This window comes from Lactuca virosa, chromosome 5 (assembly GCF_052849685.1).
Source record: "Lactuca virosa cultivar CGN04683 chromosome 5, Lactuca_virosa_CGN04683_v6, whole genome shotgun sequence".
Lineage (NCBI taxonomy): Eukaryota > Viridiplantae > Streptophyta > Magnoliopsida > Asterales > Asteraceae > Lactuca > Lactuca virosa.
In genome coordinates, this window is record NC_136430.1 from 229,475,874 (window position 1) to 229,489,486 (window position 13,613).

A 13,613-nucleotide genomic window follows, 5' to 3' on the forward strand; every position below is an offset into this window, starting at 1 on the left:
GGACCTTTCTTGCAAATATTTCTTTTCTTTGTAACTGAAATTGTAATTAATATTACAATTTAATTGCATATTAACGCATATTAATTTTGTGATTAATAGAGGTTTTTAAATGGGAGGTTATAGAATGTGTAGTATAAATACTACAACTATACAACCATTTGAGAACCCGAAGAAGAATACAAAAACTCCCTTTCTCTCCATTACATGTTCTTAGTTTTCTTGCTTAATCAAAGGTAAAATCCAGGCCTAATGAGATTTCGGGTGGTCTAGAAAAACCACTTCTAGTTGTTGTATCCTGGAAAACAAACACCCGATAACGGGTGAATTTATTTTAAGGACAATGTGTTAAACACATGCCTCAACTTTTCTTATTTCTTATTTGTTTCCGTACATTTTGTAATATTATTCCTACATATATTGTATTAAAATGATTGTTGTTTGAATTAATAATAATAAGAATAATAATAATAAATGAAATAAACAATATTCAAATACATTGTTTCTAAGTTAACTAAAAATTTAAAAATAACGTTATATCAAAAACTTTGTTTAATTCAATTCAAACCCAACTTATTATATTTATCTTATTGTATACTTCAAATAATTATAATATCAGTTACAAATGATTGCAATTAAAATAATTATAATATTAGTTACAAATGAGTGCAAAAATCATTATTTCAATCATAAATGACAATAATATAGTTATTATAATGTATAATTGTTAATTTTTATATTATATTTTTGCGCACAACTCAAGAGTTTGAAACTCATACTAAACTCAAAAGTTTTTTAATTTAAATGTAGTTATGATTTCAAATTGAATGTAATTAGTTTTTTAACTTATGGTTATTAATATGCAATGTCCTTTTATTTTTATTTTTTATACACAGTTTAACTATATTATTAAATATGAAAGAGTTGAAAAAATGAATTTTGCCGAATCAATGGTTATTTCAACGCGATTTGTTTTATAAAAATATTTATATATATCAAATGTATGTTGATTTCTAAATATTCATTTCGAATGATTTCTAAGTGTTTAATAAATTTTGTTAGATGTGAATGTTATGGCAGATGTTGTAGTATTTTTATATTATTAAAATTTGTAATATTTTTCCATACTATTTGTGACTTGTTTTATATACAAATCAGCATACGTTTTATATGTAATTTACACAACTTAAAACGGTCTACCAAATCATCAAAAGTTGTAGTATTTTTTTATACCGCTTTATTATTTGTTATATATAGAAATCAACATATATTTGATATACAATTTACACAACATAATGAAGTTTATAAAATTATCAATTAATAGTATAAATAAACAATGATATAAAATAGGTTAACCATAGGTTTTGTCTTGCTACTGACATTGGTTTTTCATATATAAATATTAAATCGCAATATGTTAAAAATTATTATTTTAATTAAATAATTTTATTGGTGCACAACGCGTGAGGATTCGCCTAGTATGTATATATATATATATATATATATATATATATATATATATATATATATATATATATATATATATATATATATATATATATATAGAGAGAGAGAGAGAGAGAGAGAGGGGGGGGGGGAGGGATTGGTTCAACACATAACCAAATTATATCTCATAACAACATAAAAACATGAAAAGAACCCATGTTCATCTAACCTAAAAAATGATAATCATTTTTTCAAACTTCATGTTCTCGTTGAATTTTACACATATCTTTTTCTAGGATTTTTTAATTAGTTTTTTTTCCATTTGTGATTTTCTTGTGTTTCATTTTTGTAAATTTAAAATCCATATTTTAATAAGGGTTTATATATGTAAGGAAGATCATTTTGTTAAATTTCAGAGTAAATGCTCTACCGCCGTTCCATTCCTTCCTGTTTAGACGTCTATTCATAGCGTAAAAACTCACTATATATATATATATATATATACATATATATATATATATATATATATATATATATATAATTTGGTTATATTTTAATCAGATATAAGTTTGAGTATACGGTGCTTTTTCGGTGACATCTTCAAACAAGGTGTTCATCTGACAATTTAGACTTACCTGTGAGTTCAACATGACCAGGTGTGTTGTTTGGTCATGATTTCTATCAAAAGAAAGGGCTCTATCGAAGGATCGACATGAAATGTGTGAGATCTGTTTTGGCGAGTATTTCATGTGGTCTTCAAGAGAATTCCTTTAGAAATAGAATCTAACATCCAGAAGAAGTAAAAGGTCGAAGTTATTGTTCTTTAGTGATGTTTTGGAGAAGCTCGAACATTTGCATTTTTTCCTTTGCTTGGATTGAGAATGTTAAAAGGTTGACAGCTACCATAGAGCTAAGAATAATAATGACATGGTATATGCTTTTTCCGTTGTTTACTTTTCGTTTGACATATCTAGATGAATAGTTATTGAGAATCGTACAAGCATTAATCTATGAATTATACATGAACTTTTATTGTGAGATTGATTAGGATTAAATATTATCAAACCTTAAAATTTGGCATACAGTCAGGGGCGGAACACAAACACAATAATCAGGGGCCGATATCAAAATTTCAAAACATAATAGTAAGACAAGAAAATTTTGATTTTTGTTTTAATTGTTTTTCCTTTTGTTAAGGTGTGAATTTAATGTTTTAATCCCTCATTTGTTGTTTATTCATGTTATTATTAGTTTTAACTGTTATTAAGTTGTGAACCCAAGTTTGTTTTCTTATTTGTTATAATATTTGCATAAAATGTTATTCACAATTTAGGTTATATAGTTGTTATGCTGTGAATTAAATTTAGAATGTGTTATTATGTTAATGTTTTCTCAAATATTATGAATTTAGGATTTTTTTTAGGTTGTGATTTGTGATGTGTGTAACTACTATCTATTATAACTCCCAAAAACCACAAGATGTAAGTTTTAACTTGTGTTCGAACTGTGAATGTATTTTATTAAACTGCGAATGTTATGTATTAAATTGTAACTTGATTGTGTTAAATTGCGTACTTCGTATATTAAGTTGTGAATGTTATCATTGACTTTTTTTTGTTTTGTTTTGAAATATGAGATGAAAGAATCATTATACACATACATGATTTTATTTAATTTTGAATAAAGTATGTAAAATTAAACTTTGAATATTTTTGTAAATAAATGTTGAACAAAGAACTAATATATAGATCTGAGTGTATAAATGTCAGTTTTATGTTAAGAATATGATTGTGAATATATAGTTTTGTATATTAAAACAGTAAATTTAATAGATTAGGTTGTAGATTTTGTGTATTAAATTATGAATTAACTGTATAAGTTGTGAATTAATTGTATTAAGCTATGAATTTTTAATTAATTTCGTATTAAAATCTGAATGATATATTTATGAATGTTTGTATTAATTTTTTGGTGATTATATTTATTTTTATGTTGTATAAATATGTAAAAATATATTTGTTTTATAATTATTTTGTATTAAACTCTAAATTAGTGAATTAATTGGTTTATTAAACTGTAAATATAATATTTAAGTTGTGAATCAATGATTATATATATACCCTCGCCCGACTGCGAACGGTGGTTGTCCCTGTCGGTCTGAAAGCTGGCGTCACTATACCCTCGCACCTTTAAGTCATCACTCCCTCCGAGGACTAAAAACCATTCACTGGTCCTCCGAAGGTACTTAAGTATATTCTTGACTGCAATCCAATGAGCTCTACCTGGGTTCCCCTGATATCTACTGACCATGCTCAAAGCAAAGGCCACATCAGGGCGAGTACAAGTCATAGCGTACATGATTGAGCCAACTGCGGAAGCATAGGGTATTCGGTTCATCTCAGCTATCTCGACTTCTGTACTCGGGTTTTGAGTCTTACTCAATTTGGCATTACTCTGTATCGGTAGTTCTCCCTTTTTCGAGTTTTCCATACAAAAACGTTTTAGTACTTTATCCAAGTAAGTATTCTGACTAAGTCCTATTAGTCTCTTACTTCATTCTCTCACTATCCTTATTCCTAAAATATAGGAAGCCTCTCCGAGGTCCTTCATAGCGAAACACTTCCCGAGCCAGGACTTAACCTCCTGCAGAGTCGGGACATTGTTTCCTATGAGCAGTATGTCATCGACATACAAAACGAGAAAGCTAACTATACTCCCACTGGCCTTGACATATACACATGATTCATCTTCACTTCGTACAAATCCAAACTCTTTGACTTTCTCATCGAAGCAAAGATTCCATCTGCAAGACGCTTGCTTAAGCCCATAAATGGACTTCTCAAGCTTACACACTCTATTGGGATGCTTTGGATCGACAAAACCCTCTGGCTGAGCCATGTAAACATCCTCAGCCAACTTCCCATTAAGGAAAGCGGTTTTTACATCCATTTGCCAGATTTCATAGTCATGAAATGCAGCAATGGCTAGCATCACCCTAATAGACTTTTATCTTCGCAACTGGTGAGAAGGTTTCGTCGTAGTCAACTCCAGGAGTCTGAGTGAAACCCTTCGCAACCAATCGCGCCTTATAAGTGTGCACGTTCCCATCCACGTCGGTCTTCTTCTTGAAGATCCACTTGCACCCGACCGTCTTACGACCTGGTACATTGTCAACCAAATTCCAAACTTGGTTGTCATACATGGAATGAATCTCGCTGTCCATCGCCTCTTTCCATTTTACAGACTCTGGGCCTGCCATGGCTTCCTTATAGCTATTAGGTTCATCTAGATTTATTAGTGTACCATCACTAATATACGTGTCCCCTTCGGTTGTAATATGAAAACCATAAAACTGGGGTTGAACTCTAACTCTTTCGGAACGTCTAAGAGGTAAGGACTCGTCAATTGGTTCAACTGGAGTTTCCTCCTCGGGTTGAGCGCCAGTGTTAGAGGTTCCTTCATCGCTAGATTCTTGAATCTCTTCAAGATCGACTTGCCTCCCACTGTCTCCTTGGCTTATGAGTTCTCGCTCTCGGAAAACCCCTCTCCTCGCAACGAAGACAACATTGTCACTCGGCCTATAGAAGAGATATCCAAAGGATTTATGTGGGTAGCCGATGAATATACATCGCTCACTACGAGGTTCGAGCTTGTCGTGAGTTTCTCGTCTTACGAAAACTTCACAGCCCCAAACCTTGATATGTGCCAACGAGGGAGCTTTCCCTGTCCACATCTCGTGAGGTGTTTTGGCAACCTTCTTTGTGGGTACTAAATTAAGGATATGGGCGGCAGTCTCTAAGGCATACCCCCAGAATGAGATAGGTAGTGAAGCACGACTCATCATGGAACGAACCATGTCTAGCAAGGTTCGATTACGCCTCTCAGCTACACCATTCAATTGTGGTGTCCTAGGTGGCGTCAATTGTGAAACTATTCCACATTCCTTGAGGTAGTCGTGGAATTCAAGACTTAGGTACTCTCCACCTCGATCAGATCGAAGCATCTTGATTTTCCTGCCCAATTGATTCTCCACTTCTTGTTTAAACTCTTTGAACTTTTCAAAGGTTTCTGACTTGTGCTTGATTAAGTAGATATACCCATATCTGCTATAATCATCTGTGAAAGTCACATAGAAGCGATTTGCATCCCTTGTGGTGGATCTAAAGGGTCCACATACATCTGTATGTATGAGATCCAATAAACCCTCACCCCTCGCACAAGTGCCAGTGAAGGGTGATTTGGTCATCTTTCCAAGTAAACAAGATTCGCACGTGTCATTTTCCCTAAGGTCGAACGACTCCAACACTCCATCCTTTTGGAGTTGGGCTATGCGCTTCTTGTTGACATGTCCAAGACGACAATGCCACAAGGATGCTTTATCCATACCATTGGAAGAATCCATACACAACACATCATTTCCTAGGTTATCTACAACCATAACAGTTTCATAAATTCCATTACAAGGCATTGCTTCAAAATATAAAACACCATTTAGATAAGCATAAATCGAACCATTCTCATTATTAAACGAATATCTAAATCCTTGTCTAAATAAACCATGAAAAGAAATGATGTTTCTTGCCATATCTGGCGAGTAGCAACAATTATTTAATTCTAAATTCAAACCATTCCTAAGCTCTAAAGAATACACTCCAATCTTGGTGACAGGCGACGTTCTTCTGTTTCCCATGATCAGATTTATTCTTCCAAGCTCCACATCCCTATTTCTTCCCAGTCCCTGCAAATCAGAACAAATGTGGTAACCACACCCTGTATCAAGAACCCAAGAAATAGCATGAGATGAATCATTAGATTTAATTGTGTAAATACCTGCGAAAGATGGCTTGATCTTCCCATCCTTGATGGCTTGCAGATATTCCGGGCAGCTTCTCTTCCAATGCCCTATTTTGTGGCAATGGTGGCACTCTGCCTCCTTTGGGTTTGGGTTGGGCTTAGCAGGATCAACCTTGGTCCCACTAGAAGAGGAACCATTTTGGGACTTTCCTTTGTGGTGGTTCTTTGAAAAAGCCTTCCTCTTCTTGCCCCTTCCCTGTCCAATAGCCAAAACAGGAGCAACGGGTGGATTGGGAGTTGGTGCAACAGACTTGTCCTTGAGGTTGCTCTCAGCAGTCCTCAGGAGCCCTTGGAGTTTGCTTAGGGTGACCTCTTCCTTGTTCATGTGGTAGGTCATCCTAAATTGGTTGTAGCATGAGGGCAAGGAGTGAAGAACAATGTCGATAGCCAAATCTTCCCCAAAGTTGACATTCAACTTGCGAAGACGATCAACATACCTTTGCATCTTTTGCAAGTGCACAGTAAGAGACTCTCCACTTCCCATTTTAGCAGTAATCATATTCGTTATGATTTCATAGCGCTCTTGCCTCGCGCTTTGGTGATACCTCTCCATCAAGTCTAAATGCATCTCATAAGGATACATGTCCTCATAGGACTTTTGGAATTCTGTGTTCATTGTGGCTATCATGATGCAATGGACCTTCGTTGCATCACGCTCATGGTTCTCAAAGACAGCCATTTCTTCAGGAGTATCAGTTTCTGGATTGATCTTTTCAAGCTTCTCATCGAGAACATACTCTTTGTCCTCGTAGCGCGCGATTGTGCGAATGTATCTTATCCATTCGCTAAAGTTCGTTCCATCGAATGTCACTTTTTGACAAAGGCTCATTAGAGGAAATGAGCTAGCAGCTGCGTTGTTTGCGTTAGACATCTACAAATAGAAAGAACAAAGTTTGATTAGATTAAGTCCCTAATTAACACCCAAAATGAAAAATTAGGGCTAGGACCCAACAACGTTATTTACACATTAGAAAAGGGATGCCGTAATCCAATATGCAAATAATTTGGAGGTAAGTGAATGACGATTCACTAATTCTTCACCATAAAAAACATAAGCTTTAAGTTTTTAAATGTATTGAGAATTCCTAGATTTCTTTGAGATTCATTGAACCTTTCAATGACATGTTTAAATCTCGATATGCCCCTCTCGTTTGTGACTGGGATGCCGAGGATCACAAAGTGGGTGTGAATAACCATGCAAATGTACAAGGCGCCCCCACTGTTACAGTTACCTATTCAATGTGCTGGTTAACCATACACGCTCCATTGAACTATAACAAACAATGAGTCACCCTTTGCCACCTTTGCTTAGAGCCCAATTAATGTGCTGGTTAACCACACACGCTCCATTAATGTCTTAGCAAGGGTGCAAAGTGTAGTTTCATGGGATTACATCAATTCACTTTTCCTAAAGTAACTAAGATTGGGAATTTTATAAAACATGTTTAGTTACTTTATATAGATTCATTATACTTATTAATGAGAGAAGGTTTTGCCCTATCCTACCCGTTCGGCTAACGACCCTCCACCAGTCAAGCAAGCGGTGGGTGTGAATGTACACCCATTAAGCGCCATTTTATAGGCAGCAACCTTATACCCACCTTATAGACCGACTTCGTGAATGAGGCCTACTAACGGTAAGACTAGCATTGTAAATCATACATATATATATATATATATATATATATATATATATATATATATATATATATATATATATATATATTAAGCTTGTAATAATATAATAGTATAGGGTTGAATTTTAAACTTGTAAAATTCTAGGGATTGAAATTTAAAATTATCCAAATTAAACTTTTAATCACAAAATTTAAAATTTCAAAGCTTGAGGACAAGTCTTTGAACTTTTTCAAAGCATAAGGATCAAATAGCAAATAATATAAATTATCTAATTAGATTATCTCAATTTGATCTTATTTAATGTTACTTGCAAAACAATTTACCAATTCAATTCAAATAATCAACAATTATCATATAAGGAAATTATTATTCAACTAATTGGTAATTATCTTTTGTTAGGTCAAGAATATACTCATATATATGATTAAAATCGGATTTTAATGACCCAAAACAGTTAAGGCAAGTATCATCAAGTAAAACAGCAAGAAATCCCGAAACTTCCTCCTTCTGACGCTCGAACTCGCCGAGTACCTCTATGGACTCGCCGAGTTGGAGCTACTCGCCGAGTCCACAGAGGAACTCGCCGAGTACAGCAGTCAGAATCACAAAATCGAATTTTTCAAGCAACAAGCAATCAACCAATGCATCAATTCAATAGAAATCAATCAAAGCTCTGATACCACTGATGGGTTTGAGCCATAAGAACTTTCCTATGTGCACATGCAAACCCTAATTGCTTGGATCTAGGTTTCTCTAATTGAACATGCATTGAATCCAAGACTTGCAATACTAGATCTAATGTAATATATTGAATCTAATCATATGAAATCAGATCTGAAAGAATACCTTGAATTACTTGCTTGATACTTCTTCTTCTTGGAGCTTAGAGTCACAATTGTCACTCCTCTAATGGCTTACAAACACCAACTAGCAAGAAGATGATCTTGAGAGAGAGGGAGGAGGGATAGAAATCGGCCCTAGGGTTCCTTGGCTTGCAAGAGTGCCGATTTCTCCACCCCAAGGGTCCTATTTATACTATGAGCTATTAGGGTTTCTCCTTTAACCCTAATTGAATGACTTAGGCCCTAAGCAATCCAAGATCCTTCTAGATACAAGGCTTGGACGAATTTAAGGTTCCCAAACCCTAAATTTCGTCCACCCCAATATCCATAAGGATACATAGCTCAAAATACAACTATCACACATTTGACAGTTTATGCCCTTTATTCAATTAACCTCTTTAAGTCACCAAATTAATTCTCAATTAATATATGACTTATATTAATCAAATAATATTATTATTCCTTAAATATATATTAATAATATCTCTTCTCTCTTAACAAATCATCCTGTCAAGTTGCTATGGTGAAGGCAACCCAAAAGGACCATGCATAACCGGGTCAAGTGCTTACCAAATATAGTTACAGCCTTAGACACTAATCCAACAAGATTACCTACGGTCTTTTTTTATTTTTCTATTTTTCAACGGTCAAATGTCGTTTTTTTTCGTTTTATTTTTTTCACAAGTTAATTATACTTTGATTGCTTTGTTTTGACCGAGTTATACATAACATAAACTTACATACAAACGTATGCACCATTAGAACCCATTACTCATTTAGAAGTTTTTTTTTTAAATCAATGTTATTTTCTAAACACAAATAGAAATCAGTACACACATGTACATACACACCATATGTATGTATTATGTTTAGTATATCATGTATTTGTTTAATGATGTTAATTGTGGCTTAAGGACAAACATAGATAGCTTTTTGTTTATTATGTATATAGTAATGGTTTCTAATGATGCATACGTTTGTTTGTAAGTTTATATTATGTATAAATTGGTTAAAACAAAGCAATCAAAGTATAATTAAGTTGTGAAAAAAACGAAACGAAAAAAACTATATTTGACCTTTTAAAATCGAAAAATTAAGAAATATCGTAGGCAATCTGTAGGTAAATGCCTACGGATTAACTACAGATTACCTTTATCTGTAGGCAATCCGTAGGTATTACCTACAGATTACCTACGGTAGTTTTTGTATTTTCTATTATTTGAGTGTCAAATGTTTTTTTTTTTTCGTTTCATTTTTTTAACGCATAATAAAATTAAAAATATAATTGCTAGTTAAATATATCAAAGAAACCTTATATAAAACTAAATTTTATATTAACCATGATATTTTGAAATTTATTTGATTTAACCATCCAAAAATGTTTTTTTTTTCGTTTCATTTTTTTAACACATAATAAAATTAAATATATAATTGCTAGTTAAATATATCAAAAAAACCTTATTTAAAACTCATATATTAACTACAATATTTTTAAATTTATTTGATTTAACCATCCAAAAGTGGTTTTTTTTAGTTTCATTTTTTAACACAGAATAAAATTAAAAATATAATTTCTAGTTAAATATATCAAAGAAACCTTATATAAAACTGAATTTATATTAACCATGATATTTTGAAATTTATTTGATTTAACCATCCAAACATGTTTTTTTTTTCGTTTCATTTTTTAACACATAATAAAATTAAAAATATAATTGCTAGTTAAATATATCAAAGTAAACTTATATACAACTGATTTTATATAAACTATTATATTTTGAAATTTATTTGATTTAACCATTCAAAAATGTTTTTTTTAGTTTCATTTTTTTAACACATAATGAAATTAAAAATATAATTGTCTGTTGAATATATCAAAAAAACCTTATATAAAACTGATATATTAACTATGATATTTTTAAATTTATTTGATTTAACCATCCAAAAATGTTTTTTTTTTGTTTCAATTTTTTAACACATAATAAATTTTTTAAATATAATTGCTAGTTAAATATATCAAAGAAACATTATATAAAACTGAATTTTATATTAACTATTATAATAAAATTTTTAAATATAATTGCTAGTTAAATATGATTTAACCATTTGGAATTAAAAAAAAAAGGCCCGATATATGAAAATTTTGACAAAATGAAAAAGAAACCAATTTTTCAATTCCCTCCTCATCTCATCGCACAGATTGGTTCTGAAACAAAAACCTAGCCTTACACCGGCGATTCCCCACCCCTGTTCCTGCACACTTCCGCCGACCCACCGTTCCAGACCTCCGGTTGTTGCTGTTGCTGTCGCTGTCGCTCACCACCACCGACCTCCTCATACCGCCACCGTCCCTGCCTCCGGCTGTCATTATCGCACACCACCGCCGACGCTCCGTCGCACCACAATTGTCGCTGCACCATACTACCACCGTTGCTGCCCCACACCACCATCAACGACACCCCAGGTATGTATGTATGTCGATTTCAGTTTGCTCACATTTCACAAATTTTTCCCCTAGAGAATCAATTTCAGTTTCTGTGATTTCAATTGTGCTTTCCATACTTGTAACCTGTCGATTTCTGTGATTTCGGTTTCTTCTCCCCCTTATCAATATATTAAACGTCTTGTGATTGTCAACCTTTTGGCCATGATTTGAACCATTTTGAACCCCCACAATATATTAGATTTCTCAAGACTCGCTTGTTGCTTAGAATCATCCAGTAAAGTAGGAGGAGGAGTTCCATCAAACACCTGTTTGGTCTCCATGTTTATGCTTGGATCAGAAATCGGCCTTACTAGTTACTACTGGTGGTGAGATGGAGAATTCCATTTAATGGCTTATCGAGCTTGTACCAGAACTTCATCAATGGCTCATCAATTATGCATTCCGGAGGAGATGCATCTCCGAAATAACACATTACACCGTTTGCACGAATGGAGAACTCTTTTGGAATGAATTCGTTCATTGCAGGTAGATGTAATGCAACATCTATTTCTGGAGGATTCTTCCATGATTCCAACATGGATGGAGGAATACTTTCCTCTTTATACTGTGATCCAAACCATGGTTCACTTTGGACATCTGAAACAACAAATGAAACATGTTTCAAAAGTCTGTTACAGCAACCTACTTCCAAAGTCATAGTTTCTTGAGATCCTTTTTTTACCTTGTATGTCAAACCTTTGACAATTCTACCCCCAAATTTATTATGATTAGGAGTTGCAGGAGACATACGGGTGGTAGCATTGGATTTGAGGAGCACCGTCTTAAATTGGTAAGTAATCATAATTATAGATTTTAGTGATACATTTTTCTTTCAACACTAATTACATCAATTATGTTGTGTCGTTTATATAGAAACAGTTGACGGGTGAAGACCCCTCATTCATTGATCTTTATTATAAGACACATCTTACCGCCGAATCAAAGAAAATATATTTTGGGGGAGATAAAGAGGCGCCAGTGGATTTTGTGAATGAGACATCTAGGGTGGCGATCATAAGTTGTCTTTATCTTTTTATATATTTACTAATATTAGTTTTTACTTTTTAGTACAATAACAAAAGCTTTCTTTTGGTATATTATAGGAATCATATAACAAAGCCCTATCTAAAAAATATGGTGATGATCCGACTCAACATAATGTGAATGATCCTGAATTGTGGACCCAAACATAATTGCTTAGGAAAGGCGGGAAACAAAAAGGTCCTATCTATGGGGCAGGATACTCGGATCTTCACTTTTTGATGACGGGTGCATATTCTTATGAGTCAACTTCAGCTTCTGCTGACTTTGCAAAGTCACAACAGGAGGTACTATTATTTACATAATATATTATAGAGAAAAAAAATCAAGTAAAGAGGTACCTAATATGGCTGAAAAAAATATGTTCATATTGGTAAGGTACATTGTTGTTACGGGTGAAAATTGAAATATGTTGCCATTATTAATATTAGGTAAAGTGCATTGTTATTATGGTTGAACATGATACTATGTTGCTATTATTAAATTAGGTAAAACATAATGCTATAATGGGTGAAAAGTATAGTATGTTGCTATTATTGATATTTGGTAAAGTAAATTGTTGTTATTGATAATAATTTAAGTACATTGATCTTATGGATTGTAAATGTAAAAATACAATGGTATAATGGATAAAAATATATTGTATGTTATTATTATGCATATTAAAAGTTATTATTATGGATATTAAAAACAATGTACATTGTTATTATGAATAGTGTGTTTTATTATTGAATTAAAAGTAAAGTACATTGCTATCATGGTTTAAAGTTGAATTACATTTACTAACTGCATGTGTTTGTCTTGCTATATTTAGGTAAATGAGTTGCGACAACAAATGTCAAACATGCAACAAGCCATGGATGAAAAGCAAAGTGAAATGAATTTGCAAATGCAACAAATGCGAAATGAAATGGAATGGCAAGTGCAACGACAATTGGCGGCCTTTATGAAACAAATCAATCCGTCCGGTAATCCACCAAGTAGTTCTTAGTTTTTGTTTTAGAACACTAAATTAATGTTATGTTATTGACTAGTTCTTAGCTTTTGTAATGGTATTGTAATGGTATTTTGAGTATTTGAATGTATGAATGGTATGTTAGTGACTATTTTAATGCTAATGAATGTAATGGTATTTGACTATTATTTTAATTATTTATTTGGTTTTTTTAGCAGAAAATTTGGATATTTTTTAAATTATAAATTTAATATAGCAATAGATTTTTGACTGAATTGTAGGAAATAAATATTCTGTAGGAATTATAAATTTTATATAGCAATAAAAATTGGTAAAAAATTCATAGAAAATTTGT

At 32.7% G+C, this 13,613-nt stretch overlaps 1 long non-coding RNA gene across 8 annotated transcripts; it reads left to right on the forward strand.

The window, feature by feature from the left end:
* Positions 1-10,925: 10,925 nt before the first annotated feature.
* On the forward strand, positions 10,926-13,452 carry LOC145115422 (uncharacterized). Of its 8 annotated transcripts, none has more exons than XR_013711565.1 (4): positions 10,926-11,241; positions 11,462-12,052; positions 12,136-12,590; positions 13,118-13,452. It is a non-coding gene; the product is annotated as an uncharacterized LOC145115422 (long non-coding RNA). The 8 variants fall into 8 exon arrangements; XR_013711566.1 differs by having other exon boundaries at positions 11,489-12,052; XR_013711564.1 differs by having other exon boundaries at positions 10,928-11,748; positions 11,995-12,052.
* Positions 13,453-13,613: the final 161 nt, after the last annotated feature.